This window comes from Amblyomma maculatum, chromosome 1 (assembly GCF_055883805.1).
Source record: "Amblyomma maculatum isolate TAMU_Amacu chromosome 1, ASM5588380v1, whole genome shotgun sequence".
NCBI classification, from domain to species: Eukaryota; Metazoa; Arthropoda; class Arachnida; order Ixodida; family Ixodidae; genus Amblyomma; species Amblyomma maculatum.
Window position 1 is genome coordinate 473,974,204 of NC_139344.1, and position 15,516 is coordinate 473,989,719.

A 15,516-nucleotide genomic window follows, 5' to 3' on the forward strand; every position below is an offset into this window, starting at 1 on the left:
ATTGGGAAACGTCATTGGCTGCTTTTTCTTCTCACCGTTTCTTTTCCCGCGTTTTGCTAGTTTTGCTGGATGGGCCGCGCATGCTCCTTTTTTTTTCTCTTTCTCTCTGTTTCTCTCTGCGCTCTGTTTCGTCCTTGCCCGAGGTCGTACCAAGACAGCCGGCACGACGCGAAACGCGAACCTGCGGGGACAAAAGGATTGAGCGAGGAGCGGTGTTAGAGGACGAGCAGCGGCACTCTTCCGCCTTCGTAGAATCGCATTTCCGACGCCGACGTGCTTGGCTCTGCGTGCGTCGGCGGCACAGATGGTCGTGGCACTGAAAAGCTTTTTTTTTTTTTTTTTTTTTTTTTCTTTCTTTCTGCTGAAACGCTGCTCGGACGGTCGAGTAAGCTGCGCGGGTGGGGTGCGGCCGGCCGTGAAAATTCATCTTAACCGATTAGCGATTGCAAAGTGTTCATCTTAAGCGGATTTTTTTTTGCATTGACTCTATGGGGAACCAAACAGACGACCCCCACTGTTTATCTTAACCGAGGGTTCATCTTAAGTGAGTTCGTCTGAACGGCAGTCTACTGTATTGCCAAGATAGCATTTATAGAAGCCTCTTAGTTCTTTGTCAAGGTTACCCGACCACGGGAGTGCTGTTCAATGTTTTCGTCTCGTGCAGGTACAAAGAAGTTTGTCACTGAAGAAACCTTTCATGTGCTTGTTTCTTTACGCCACTTGTAAACACCTAGAAATTCCCTTGTGTGTACAGCATGGCTGCTTAGGGTAATTGCTTGTTATCAGCATTGCTGTACAAGCATCCGATTTTAACTATTTACTTTCCAGTTTTGCTGTGAGATCTGTCTGTGGTGCAAACATATTTATGAACTTCATGCATGTGACGAGCTAGTCAGATGAGCATAAACTGATACTTGAATAGAGAAACATGGAAATTTTAAGCAAATGCAAGTGGAGTCAAGAGTACCTATGAGGGATGCTGCAAACTTGTAAATGCAACAGAGAACACAAGGAAAGACAGCCTGTGTTTTCCAAAAGCATAAAAAGCTGCAACATTTGCTTTGTTTGGTCTTTGAATGAGGATATTATGCATTTATAACCAATAAAATTTCTCTCCCGTGCAGTTTTTCTTGACCCTTGCTTTCCTTCCATTTCAGTGCATGTGAAATGAGAGCATGCTATTATTTGAGCAAGGGAATTATACATAAGCTTGTGATTTACATGTTAGAAGGTATGGGGATTATCTGTTGCAGCATCAGCTCCTTTCTGTCTGCACATGGCAACTATAGTGGTCAAGATGAAAATGTTTTTTCAAGTGTGGACCTGCAAAGGGAGGTTGAAATGCATTCCTGCATTAAAAACTACCTGTCTGAAAGAGAAAATTTTGTTGTAGCGCATACCTTCTCTTTCTGCATAACTTGGTGAAAAAAGTGCCCATCCAGGCTGAAACCACCAAAATATCACATTTTGTACAGTACTAAATTTAGTGGTAGTGAAAAACACTTGCATGTTCACAAAGCTTTGGTCATTGCTGGCTGCAGCCACAACACAACTTTGTGAGCTGATTATCGTGGTAGGCCACAAATCTAGTTTTTTATTTATATATATTACATTTGATAATCGTATTTCATATGCAGCTTCATCACGGACCTTGAACATTCTGATATACTGAATGTGTATGCTGCCCAGTTTGTCAAATTAACTGAAGTGTGCCTACAACATAAACACATTAGGTCAGAAAGCTTTCAGATGAGCGCTTCTATAAATTGCTTGCTCTAGAGTGAAAGGTTGATTTGGAAGCTCAGCAGCTGTCCCATGGTGTGCTTTCACACCATCTGCTTTACTGAGCGCCCTAGTCACTCAGGAAGCTTGATAGAAGCAGTGGCACTGCCTGCTACGCCGTGCCAAGTCGTGCAGTTTTGTTTTGGTCAGCTGCTCTCAAAAAGTTGTGACCATGCAGTTGGCTATGACTCTCCTTTTCTGTGAACCAAGGTGTGAAGCAGAAGAATGTATATGCTGTAGCCAGTTTAACAAGGGATGCCATGTTTCCATCGAGCTTCCTGCACATCTAATGTGCTCAGTTTCGGTTTAGGGGGGCGAAGAGGATTACATTTTCTCGTGGTGAACAGGTTTAGAATGTATTTTTTCTTTATTTAAAAAACTGATATATCATCTCTTTCACAACTTCAAACTCTACATATATATATTTGTGCATAACTTAACACCTCTCAAGATTTTTTTTTCCATCATGTAGTTGTCAGTCTTCAATCAAGCACCAGCTTCTTACTAATGATAAAATCCAAGTTACTAATTGGACCACTGAGGCATAGCACTTGTCACTTGTTTGCTCTGGATTAAGGTAAAAAGTCTTAATGTGATAGCATTACGTGCCCCATTACTAGAAAAGCCTGTAGTGTTTGTCACGCTCACAACATGGCCATAAAAATCCCAAAATATGCTGTAGCCAGTTTAACAACGGATGCCATGTTTCCATCGAGCTTCCTGCACATCTAATGTGCTCAGTTTCGATTTAGTGGGGCGAAGAGGATCACATTTTCTCGTGGTGAACAGGTTTAGAATGTATTTTTTCTTTATTTAAAAAACTGATATATCATCTCTTTCACAACTTCAAACTCTACATATATATATTTGTGCATAACTTAACACCTCTCAAGATTTTTTTCCCATCATGTAGTTGTCAGTCTTCAATCAAGCACCAGCTTCTTACTAATGATAAAATCCAAGTTACTAATTGGACCACTGAGGCATAGCACTTGTCACTTGTTTGCTCTGGATTAAGGTAAAAAGTCTTAATGTGATAGCATTACGTGCCCCATTACAAGAAAAGCCTGTAGTGTTTGTCACGCTCACAACATGGCCATAAAAATCCCAGCGGGTAACATTATCAAGCAGCTGTATAATGCATACAGACACACACGACAGAGGCCAACATCACTTCAGACAATCCTGTGCCAGGCATTCAATTCAACGGCATGTACCGCCACTTGTATTCCTTCAGACCGAGGTTTCAGTGATTACAGCTCTCAGGCGCTGCTTGCATTGGATACAATATCAGCAGAGATAACTTTGGTGCATTCACTTGACAACTGTGGGCGATTCCCCTGCCCGACGGAGACGAAAGACACACACATACAGCGGGCCGTGGAAGTGTAAAGAAGACAAAGAACAGAAAACGCTGCGGCATCGCCATCACCATCGCTTGTCTCCGGCGCCCATCTCTCGCGCTGAAGCTGAAGCTGTGCCCTGCGGCTGGCAATTCAACCCTGCTGTGCCCGAATTACTGGCAGCGCTAGACGTTCAAACCATCTATTAAATCCACATCTCACTTGGTGGAGGTCAATCTGAGGTTCCCTGTACCCGTCTCGCCCTGGAACTTCGCAGCAGAACGTTGACTACCTCAATGAGCCGACTTCATTGCACCTACCTCCGCCCGTCACCTGCACAGGTGCGCTTCGTCAACGGGACCCCGCTACCTTCAGTGGAAGCAGCGATGACGACGTCGACGATTGGCTGACCACTTACGAACAGGTCAGCCGTCACAATAACTGGGACGACAATCGTAAGCTCAATAATGTCATCTTTTACTTGAGCGACGTCGCTAATCTGTGGTTTCGAAACCACGAGTCAGACTTTACCACCTGGGCGAATTTCAAGACCAAATTTTCTGATGTCATTGGCCGCCCCACCATCCAAAAACTCCGCGCGGAACAGCGTCTTCGGTCGCGACTGCAGCTGCCCGGTGAAACATTCACCAGTTACATTGAGGACATTGTTGATCTGTGTCGTCGTGTCGACCCGACCATGACCGAGGCCGTTAAGATACCTCATGTGCTCACAGGAATTGATGACGGCGCTTTCAACATGCTCATAGCGAAAGGCCTCACTACGGTCAAGGAAGAAATCTACGACCTCTGTCAAAGCTACGACGAGCTCCGGAAGGAGCGTGTTTTGATTCGCCAGCCTCATGCATCTCTTGCTGGACTAGCCACGGAGAGGGAGTCATCTAGCCTCTCTGAAGACATCGAGGCTTTTGTACGCCAGGAGGTCGCGCGACAACTGTCCCTGCAGCCATATGTTAAGGAGTCGTCACCAACTGGCCTTGTTCCGGAGCTTCGCCGTGCAATCCAGCAGCATGTGTCTGAAGTCGTCCCTAATCCTGTTCCTCAATCAGCTCCGGTCGCACCCTTAATGCCGTTCCCCACGCCCGCAATTTCATCGTCCGGCGTTGCGCCACTGAGCTACACTCCAGCATTTGCGCCGGCTCCTCCTCAAGTATTGCGTCGCACGTATGCCGAAGTCACTTCAAGTTCACCTCCTGAGCCAGCATATGCCTATGCTTCGCCCCCCATGCGGTCGGCACCAACAGCTTTTGCTCCCCCCTTGCTTCAGACACGATCTCCATGGCGCACTTCAGACAACAGGCCTATTTGCTACCACTGCGGCATCCCTGGGCACACTACACACTACTGCCGGCGCCGAATAAATATGGCCTTTGCTGCACGGCCTGCGCCACCTTATTTGGCCCCCCAGTTCCCAGTCCTATCAGGTCCTCCAACAGCACCCCCTGATCCTCCGGACTTCCTCCCTCGTCGTTCGCCATCACCCCGGCGCCGCTCCATTTCGCCAATGCGCCGACGACCCGCTACCCAGCCGGAAAACTAACCGCCGCAGTTCGCGAGGCACGAACTGCGTATTCGACAGAATTTCAAAGTCCTCGTCATAATCCTGCAAATGTTATTCCTGTCATCATTGAAGGTGTTCATACTCTTGCGCTCGTCAACACCGGTGCCGCTGTATCAGTTATCAGCCTAAAACTCTGCCGCTCCATCAGAAAAGTGACCGAGGGACTATCGCTTCGTACCGCATCCGCTCAAAGTGTACAGCCGACAGCTATCTGCACTGCTCGCGTCGTCATTGCTGCAGCCTTGTACATCATCGAACTCGTCGTTCTCCCCACATGTTCTCATGACGTCATTCTCGGCTGGGATTTCCTGTCCCAGCATCATGCTATCATTGACTGTGCCAGTCCTCACGTAGAGCTCATTGAATCGAGTGATGCACCGTCTGATGCCCTGCTCCACGAGCCGTGTCCTCGTTTTGCGGCCAAACTCCTCGTAGCTCATGACACAACCATCCCACCCGTTGACGCTGTTCTGGTTCCCCTCACTGCCTCTTTTACTACCGCCGCGACAGTCCTCTTTGTGCCCTCTAACGTTGTCTGCCGCCGCCACTTACCACTGCCGTTTGCTGTCCTTGACATGAACAACGGCGCTAGCACACTTCTGGTAGCCAATCCTCTTGCGTCTCCCGCTATGTTGATCGAAGGGGAGTGCCTTGGCTGCATCTAGCCCGTGGACCTTCTGTTCACCTTTGATGATGAGTCATTCCCTGGTTGCCAAGTTGATGCCTTGACCCCAACTCGTGTGGCTTCCGATCCGCTACAGCGGGACCTTTTTGACCATTCTGTAGACAGCGCTCTAGAGCCGCGCCACCGCGAGCAACTTCTTGACCTTCTACACCAATTCCGCTCCTCCTTCGACATCCCGCAATCTTCCTTGGGCCGCACGACGACCGTTTCCCACCTCATCGACACTGGCGCTCATCCACCTCTCCATCAGCGGCCATATTTGTGTCCCCGACTGAGTGCCGTGTTATTGCCCAACAAGTCAATGACATGCTGCAACGCGGAATAATTAGAGAATCCTGTAGCCCATGGTCTTATCCTGTGGTCCTAGTTATAAAGAAGGATGGCTCCATAAGATTTTGTGTTGATTATCGCCACCTCAACAAAATTACTCGTCAAGATGTGTACCCCCTCCCACGAATCGACGATGCCCTAGACTGCTTGCAAGGTGCAGAATTCTTTTCCTCACTGGATTTACGCTCCGGGTATTGGCAGGTGCCCATGGCAGAGGCGGATCGTGCTAAGACCGCCTTTATTACTCCAGACGTACTATACGAATTTAATGTTATGCCATTCGGACTCTGTAACGCCCCAGTCACATTTGAAAGAATGATGAACACTGTACTGCGCGGCCTGAAATGGAACATCTGTTTATGCTACCTCAATGATATCGTCGTCTTTTCAACAGACTTCCCGACCCACCTGACTCGACTTCGCCAGGTCTTCACCTGCCTAACCCGCGCTGGTCTTCAACTGAACCTCAAAAAGTGCCGCTTCGGTGCCCGCAAGCTCACAATACTCGGACATGTTGTGTGTAAAGATGGAGTTCTGCCTGATCCTGAGAAGCTGCGCGCCGTCGCTGACTTTCCGAAACCGACCACTTTGAAACAACTGCGAAGTTTCGTGGGCCTCTGCTCGTACTTTCGTCGTTTTGTTCGGAATTTCGCAACCATCATAGCCCCCCTTACACAGCTCTTGAAAGGCACCCCTAACCTCTCCTCTTTGTCGCCAGCCTGCGATGATGCATTCGCGACACTGCACAATGTTCTGACCTCACCGCCAATCCTTCGCCATTACGACCCTACTGCACCTACAAAAATTCGCACCGATGCCAGTGGTGTCGGCCTCGGCACCGTCCTCGCCCAGCGCAAGCCTGGTTTCTCCGAATACGTTGTCGCCTACGCAAGCCGTGCTCTTACCAAAGCCGAGTCCAACTACTCCGTTACCGAAAAGGAGTGCTTAGCAATTGTGTGGGCTGTAACGAAGTTCCGCCCTTACTTATACGGCCACTCCTTCGAGGTAGTTACAGATCATCACGCTCTCTGCTGGCTCGCGTCTCTCAAGGATCCGTCTGGCCGTCTTGGGCGCTGGGCTCTCAGGCTTCAGGAATACGACATCCGTGTAGTGTACCGCTCTGGCCGCAAAGCACTCTGACGCCGACGCTCTTTCTCGGTCACCGATGCACTCGCCTAACTCATCGTCTCCTCCTCAAGCATCCTTGTTTGCACTCACCATTGAGGATATGCCTTTCGAGCAACGACAAGATCCTTGGGTCTCTAACCTGCTAGATATCCTTGGCACTACTTTCGTGACTACGCATCCTCGGGCACTCCGCCGACAGGCCTCCCATTTCACCATTCGGGACGGTCTTCTCTACCGAAGGAACTACAACTCAGACGGCAGAATGTGGCTTCTTGTCATTCCGCGCCACCTCCGCTCCGAGGTTTGTGCCCACCATCACACTGACCAGCAAAGCGCTCATGCCGGCGTGCTGAAAACCTATGATCAAATTCATCAGAGGTACTACTGGCGGGGAATGTACAATTTCGTACGGCGCTACATTCGCTCTTGTACCGCCTGTCAACAACGCAAGACTCCTCGCCATCCCGCTGGCCCTCTCCAGCCTTTACCATGTCCAGCTCGCCCGTTTGATCGTGTGGGAATCAATCTCTATGGTCCGCTACCATGCAGTGCCGCTGGTAATCGATGGGTCATCTCCGCCGTCGACCACCTGACCCGTTATGCGGAGACTGCTGCACTTCCCGCGGCGACAGCCCGAGAGGTCGCCCATTTTCTCCTGCATCACTTCATTCTTCGACACAGCGCCCCTCGCGAGCTACTGAGTAATAGAGGTAGTGTCTTTCTTTCCGAAGTAGTCCAAGAGCTCCTGTCGTCTTGCAAATCGATACATCGGGCTACAACTGCGTACCACCCGCAAACAAACGGCCTCACAGAGCACTTCAACCGTACGCTTGGGGATATGCTTGCAATGTATGTTACATCTGAATCTGGAAGCTCCAACTGGGACCAGGTACTGCCATTCGTAAACGCTCGCGTACAACACTGCCACCCAAGCAACAACTGGTTTTTCGCCCTTCTTTTTCTTATACAGCCGTGAGCCACCTTGTACTCTGGACACAATTTTGCCATACCATTCAGATGCCTCTGAGTACAGTGCTTTGTCAGATATTGTACAGAAAGCCGAGGAACGCCGTCAGCTAGCTCGCACGTTTACCTCCAACACTCAAGGCTATCGGAAATGTAAGCACGATAGCGATACCCCTGCTCCCATGTTCCTGGCCGACAGCTTCGTTTGGCTATGCATTCCTGCCACCAACAAACTAGAAACCAAATACCACGGACCTTATCGCGTCTTGGAACACACATTCCTTGTGAACTACGTCATCGAGCCAGCCACCCCTTCTTCCGACCACCGCCCTCGCGGCCGCAAGGTTGTCCACGTTAGCCACCTCAAGCCATATTACAACCCCCTGGTCGTCTCTTCTCCCTGAGTCGCCAGGATTGCGACTTCTTCACGTGGGGGAAATGTAAAGAAGACAAAAAACAGAAAACGCTGCGGCATCGCCATCACCATCGCTTGTCTCCGGCGCCCATCTCTCGCGCTGAAGCTGTGCCCTGCGGCTGGCAATTCGACCCTGCTGTGCCCGAATTGCAGGCAGCGCTAGACGTTCAAACCATCTATTAAATCCGCATTTCAGAAGAAACATGCAGATGCGGGGGGTCAGGTGATCTTCTTTGGGAGAGCAGCAGGAAATCCAAGAGCGAAGGGGACTGGTTTCCCACGTCAGCGGGAGAGGAGAGGGGCAGTGCACAGGGAGTGTTGAAAAGTGGTGCGTGCTTCAAATGTGGTGCGGCGCTAGCTTTAAAGGTCCGTGGAGCAGGGCCCCACAAAACGTTTGACCTGCAAGACTATAAGGCATCCGCAGGAGAACAGGTGCATCAATTTTTGGGTATTTTATGATATTCTGTTTATTTATTCTTTATTGATACCTCAAGGGCCCCAATATGGGACTTTACATGAGGGGTGGGCTTGTGTACGGCCATAAATAGTGACAGGCTTGTGTTCTACTTGGCTACGATAAGACGGCTTCCTCAGTGGCAGCCTTGAAGCGTACAGGATCACCGATGAGTGCCAGATGGTTGGGAAGGCCATTCCAGTTGTAAGCACGAAGAATGAAACGTAGTTATGCGGGCACATGGTGGAATGATGCTGTTAGAATGGCTTGTGTGAGGTGTTCGATGCACTGGTTGGATGAATTGACTGTCACGTGGTAATGCATAAAAGAACATATGATAAAGGCAGAGGCGTGAAGTGCAGCGACGAGAAGCGAGAGTAAGAAGTTGCGACTGAGATTTCGTGGCGATGGTGCTTGAAGTGTACGAGTAGTTCGAAAGAATGAAACAGGTGGCACGGTTTTAAATAGATTCAAAAGCTTTAGTAAGGTTAGAATGGTGTTGATCGAAGATAGCACTGGCATATTTTAGTTGAGGTCGCACAAGGGTTTTGTAAGCTAGTAGTTTTACACAAGAAGGTGCCATTGGCAGGTTACGGCGGAGGTATCCAAAAGTTCGATTAGAGGAATTATGTGGTTTATGTGGCAAGACCATGTTAAATCATTAGTGAGGTCATTCTCCATGCCTGTCTATGCACTGCGCAAACAATACAGCGGTGCTGTCGGGCAAAGTTGCGCTCCCGTTTTTGAGGGCGCTACTGACGTTTTTTTTGAGGCACATAGGTCTGAATGTCGGCGCGGAGGCTGGAGCGTCGCTATTCGCTAGCGGGATAACTTCTATTAAGCATGAATCATACATATTCAGTATATTTACTTGTAAGGCCGACATCCTCTAAGCATAACAAGTGGTCACGATACTTGTTAGGCAATGACACCAACACTATGACATTTTATGGGAGGCAGTTTCAAGAAATGTGCGCATGGCTAAACAAACTACATTACTGCTCCGTTAGTGTCGATGGTAATATAAAAAATACAATGCTAGTCTACGCTGCGGTAAAACAAATATTAAGAAGAAAGGTGCTAGCATTTATTTACACATTTCACAACAGCAGCTGTGCTACAAGAGTAACTACTTTTACAGCTTCATGACTTTTCATGAGAGTGGCTTCTGCCGAAATGGTGGCTTATGCAAATCATTCTTGTCTGTTATAGAAGAGGCGTCGTTCACCAGCCGTGGTGAATCTAGTTGCTACAAGGAGAGAAAATTGTTCTAGGTGACTACTGTCAGTGACAGGGCACTTCAGCAAGCTTGAGTTACAGATGGCTGGAACAGCTCCATCGGTCAAGTTTTTCAGTGGATTTTGCTGCAGCGTCTCTGTAAGAAACATTGGGATCTCTAAGGAGAACAATTTCGGTATCAGCTATTACGTTCAATGAGTCAGTGCATCGCACAAACAATTTTTTTTCTTCTAACTTGAAAAACTAGGAAAACAAATACACGCGTTGCATCTTTTGGTTTCGCTCACTCCGAAGTAATCGTGATAATAGGTAAAGCTTGTGGTCTTATTTTATCACAGAATTTCGCAATTAGCCTATGCACTGGAAAAACAAAAATATTGCTCTGAAGCACTGCAACATACCACACAGACGAGCTAACCAAGGAGGAAATTAGCACCGCAGTCCATAAAATACATCTGCACATTTAATATCATTATTGCCTTACTGACGTGTAATAAATGCAGTTTCTGGTGCTGTCATTATTTTTCACAGACCTGAATACAGCTGAACACTACGCAGCGATCGTCGGAAGGATAAAGCAAGGCTGGCACTTACAATTTGGTCAATGCTGTATGCCAGCAGCATTCGACGGCAGAGAAAAATAGAAGCAAGACCTTGCACACTACAAAATAGCCCAGGGCAACAGCACGTGGCTATACGGACTGCTTTACGACACGGCGCACCCGGCACTCGCCTGGCGAAGGTGACCCAACGTTGCTGTCGCCATTTCTCTACAGCCGGTGGCGTAACTTCTTGACGGAGGAAAAGCGGGGACAACGGCCGCGGAGCGCGGAGTTGCCAGGCACAGAGTATAAAGGAAGTTATGAGTGAGGTGAACACCAAGGTATTTAAACTAATTGGTTGAAGCTATTGTACTATTGTTAATTTTGTAATTAGGAGGAGTGTAGTTTCGGCGACGGAAAGAAATCAGGAAAGTGTTAGGGGTATTCAGTGACATCAGCCACGTAGCGCACCAATGTTGTATGCGAATTAGATCATTCTGGAGGGCAGGAGCGTCGGAGGAGTTAGTTACAGGGCGGTAAAGTACACAGTCATCAGCGAAAAGGCGGATGGTAGAAGATACTGAAGGGAGACCAATGTAAATTAGGAACAGTAAGGGGCCAAGGACAGTGCCTTGGGGCACACCTGAAAGAACACGTGAAAAGGAAAAGGATTGGTTATTGGCAATACAGTGCCTAGAATACTGAAGTGTGATTACCGCCAAGCGGCTCCTATGGGAAGCACAGTGCAGCCTCATCATGCATCCGCGAGGTGGCGCTCGCCGTCGTTTACACGTCAAGCTGAACAGTAGCTGAACGCGTGGGAAGCCTATATGCTCACGTTTTCGGTGCTTTTTGTGTGAATTTGAGTGGATTCCGCACGCTGTACGCTTTGTCTGGCTTGTTAAAAACGTGTGTATGATGAGCCGGCGTCAAAGCCATTTTTTTTGTGCCCGGTTGCACAACCGGGTACAAATCGTGCAAAGAAAAGCTGTCGCTTTTCGGTGTACCCAAGGACGAGGAGTTTTTTCTGAAGTGGCAGAGAAATATCCCGAGAGCTGACAAGCCCCTCGAATGGAACGCCGCTGTTTGCGAACTTCATTTTGATCCCCAGTTTGTGTTACGGCACTTCGAACATAACATAAAAGATGAGACAGTGCGTTTGGAAAGGAGCAAACCAGTCCTTCAGTCGGATGCCGTTCCTACGATCTTCCCGAACGTGCCCAAGTATCTGTCCAAGCCCGTACCGAAGAAGAGGAAGCCAAAAGAGCGACTGGACCCCCAGATCGTGCCTTCGAAGAGGCGGCGAACAGTTCCGCCCGCCAGCGATATATCAGCTGACGTTTCCGCGTCTGACATACCCGGGTATGCGTCTGCCGAATCGGGGCCACCAAGAACTTTGGATGCCAGATACGTTCCCCTTCCATCGGATAAATGGGGAAAGCATGTATTTTGTGAAGATCCGCTTACAGTGTCGTATAGTGTGTGCCTACCAGGGCCGAACATGGGGCTCCTTCACGCTCAGAAGCTTGTTTTGTTCCGCGCAATGAGGGCAGCGCTGTCAAGCATCAGGTGTTCATCCGTGGTGTGGAACTTGCGGCGATAGACAACAAATGTGATCCAGCGTCCCTGCTGCAAGAGGTTGACAGAATGCAGGTTTGCTCAGGAGCGGGTCTTCTGACGGAGTTCTTCGATGTCAATTGTTCGCAAATGATAAAGTGGGGCGAAGGCTTCTATCATATACGATGCAAAGGTGCTGTGAAAGAAAATGAGATGCGGTGCATCGCATGCAAGTATGTGCGAAGGCTTCTACTTAATCAACGGTGTCGGGAAAAGAAACGAAATGTCAGGTATGATTATGGAAAGAAGTTGAGGGCCAGAACTGAAGCAGTGCGACGTCTCAGAGTCAAAGTGAAAAGCTTGGATCAAACAATCGCTAAAATGAAGCAGGAAAATGAAGATATTGAAGAAAGTACTGTGCTAAAAAAGATTGAAAAGCTTCCACAAAAACAAAGAGTTGCAATCATGCAGTGTTTTGAGGCTGGAAGTCGCAAATCTGTGAAAGGGATGCGCTGTAATCCAGAGTGGATATTAGAATGTATTATAATGCACATGAAAAGTCCACGTCTCTATGAACATGTGCGAAAGCAAAAAATACTTGTGCTACCTAGCCCCACCTGTCTGAGGAAATATATGAAGAAGTATGAGAGCAGATTTGGATTTAATACAGCAGTGCTTTCCGGCATATCAAGAAAAATGCAACAGATGACTGAATTTGAGTGCCATGGTGGTCTCATTCTCGATAAGATGAAGCTTGCAGAAAACTTTGCTGTTGCAAGCGGCTCTGGTAAAGTGGACGGGTTCGTTGATCTTGGCCCCTACACGCCTGAGGCTGACAAGACAGTTACATGTGACCATGGTCTGGTTATCATGTTTCAGCCTCTTTCAGGGTCATGGCATCAAATCCTTGGCGTTTTTGCTTCTAAGGGAAACGTTAAAGCACCGTTGCTCTCGAAGATACTTTTAGAAGCTGTGCTGCTTTCCGAAAATGCCGGTCTGAAGGTTGACTACGTCACCTGTGATGGCGCGTCATGGAATCGGGCAATGTGGCGCAATTTTGGCATTGCAGCAAGCTCAAAAGCTATCAAACCATCGACAAACCATCCTTGTGGAGATGACAGACGCCTTTTCTTCTTGTCCGACTTTCCGCACTTAGTAAAATGTGTGTGCAATGGCTTCATCAAGGCAGGCTTCAAAACGCCAGAGGGACATGTGGACGTAAGGCCCATCAAGATAGCCCATGACCATGATAAGTGCCAAGTCACATTGAAAGCAATGCCAAAAATAACTAATGTCCACTTGAGTCCTAATAGCTTTGAAAAAATGAAAGTCAATTTGGCATTCCACCTTTTTAGCCCACAAGTTTTGCATGGATTGTTTTTGTACAAGAACGAAATTGCACATTCATGTGACCACACCGATGCTACAGCCAAGTTCATCACCTTCATGCATAATCTGATCGATGTAATGACATCGAGAGAGCCATCAAGCTCACTCAGGGCAAACTCGAAAAAAGATGTTTAAAAAAAGCCCTTGTGTATATTGATGAGTGGGAAGCCAACACAGGGCCTTCTAAGGCTGGTTTTCTATCACCTGGCACTGCGGAAGGGCTTAGAGTAACCTTGAAAGCCACTCTGGAACTCTTGACCTACCTCAATGAAAAAATTGGCTACAAATACCTTTTGACTTCAAGGCTTAGTCAAGATGCAATCGAAAAGCTTTTTGGCATAATACGCCAATTTAATGGCTGCAATGATCACCCGACATCGGCACAGTTCCTCACAGCAGTGAACTGCCTTAGCTTTTATAATCTGGTAAAAGCTCCAAGTACTGGCAATTGTGCAGGCGGAATGCTCGATGCTGTAGTTGGGACCACTGAATTAGCTAGCCACGTCGACACCCTGCTGGACTCTGGTAAACTGGACGAAGCATCAAGAATTCTTCAGACCTCTCCAACTTCATTAGCACCTGATCACATATACCCAGAGAAAACAAGTGACGCCAGACTGGTGTACTACCTAGCAGGATATGTTGCACGACGAAAGGTCCTCACAACAAAATGCCAAGATTGCTTCGATGCTCTCCTTACATCACCAGAGAACGCAGAAAAGCAACTTTCATCCTTCACAGCATTCTGTGACCAAGGGGGACTGCTGTATCCAACACGTGAGCTGTTCGCTTTTGTTGAAGCACTGGAGGACTCTTTCACCATTTGGTTTAGCTGGAATAAGCTGCACAGAGACAGCATTACAGAGATTATGCAGCACATGCAACAACTGCCACATGTTGGCTGCGATAACCACAAGGAAGCACTTACAAGCAGCATTGTAAAGTTTCTCATAATGACACGTCTTCACTTCTACATGAAGTCCCTGAACAAAGACCGCACTACCACAAGGGAGAAGAAAAAGCATTTGAAACTTAGCAGAACAACGTGAGGACCATGTGGAGATGTGCTTTCAGCTATGTCTTGTTGAACTTTTTCTCAATTGTGTTTTGTATGTTACTTATTTTAAACTAATGTGATGTGACATTAAAGCAATGCCAAATCAGCATGAATTCTGCTATCAAGTCAATATGAATTATTGTTCAGTGTGAAAGCAATCAACAGTTCCATCACCATATGTTTTCTACTTTTATTTGCATGAAACTAACAACATTATTTGGTTACGTCAAGCACAGTGCTTATTTTACAATTAATGATCAGCGCTCATAGAAACCTCTAGTTATAATTTCACACGCATTGGACATCCACTTTAATTCGAGCCATTTCTTTAACGACAATCAATAATCACGAATGCGACTGCTACATTCACGCTGTGCAAAAGTTTTGTAATAGAGGTGTACACTACAAGCCGATTTTTATGGCAAAATGTGCGAGTGCGCGAAGGCCCTATTAAACCCCGTAACACGCGATTTTCGCATTCTGCATAGTCTTCTAAGCGGCAAAATCTGATCGTGATACAGCGTCAGCGCATCTCGACTGTGCTCAGGCAGCAACTTCAGCGCAACTATCGCGGCCGCAGAGAGCAAGTTTAATCGAACGAAAGCTGATGGAAAGCGCAGCATGTATAGTCACTGCCATTGTAGCATGCAAGTGAACGAATTGCAGTCCGGATATACTATTCTATGAACCCGAAGAACCATTACAAACTCGCATTTCTAGCGCGAAACGCACGCATAGCAGGCCCGTAGGAAGCGACGTGTAAGCAGTCGCCAGCGCCGCCTCGCGGTTGCATCGCGGAAGCACACGCGAGCGGCCGCGCCTTCAGCACACTTCCCATATTCCAGCCACTGTAATTGGCTAAGACAAATTGCATGCGGTTGGTTAGAAAGCCTTGAATCCAGTTGAAAACTAGTGGATGAAGGTTTAATCGAGATAGTTAACAGAAGGCAGGAGTGAGGTATTTTGTCAAATGCTTTCTGTAGCTAAAACGGAAGTAATGCATGCAATGCTTTTTTTTTGCGATAGCATTCACATTGATGATATAGCCGA

At 47.7% G+C, this 15,516-nt stretch overlaps 1 pseudogene; it reads left to right on the plus strand.

The window, feature by feature from the left end:
• The first annotated feature begins 11,381 nt into the window (after positions 1–11,381).
• On the plus strand, positions 11,382–12,645 carry LOC146209989 (uncharacterized; annotated as a pseudogene).
• Positions 12,646–15,516: the final 2,871 nt, after the last annotated feature.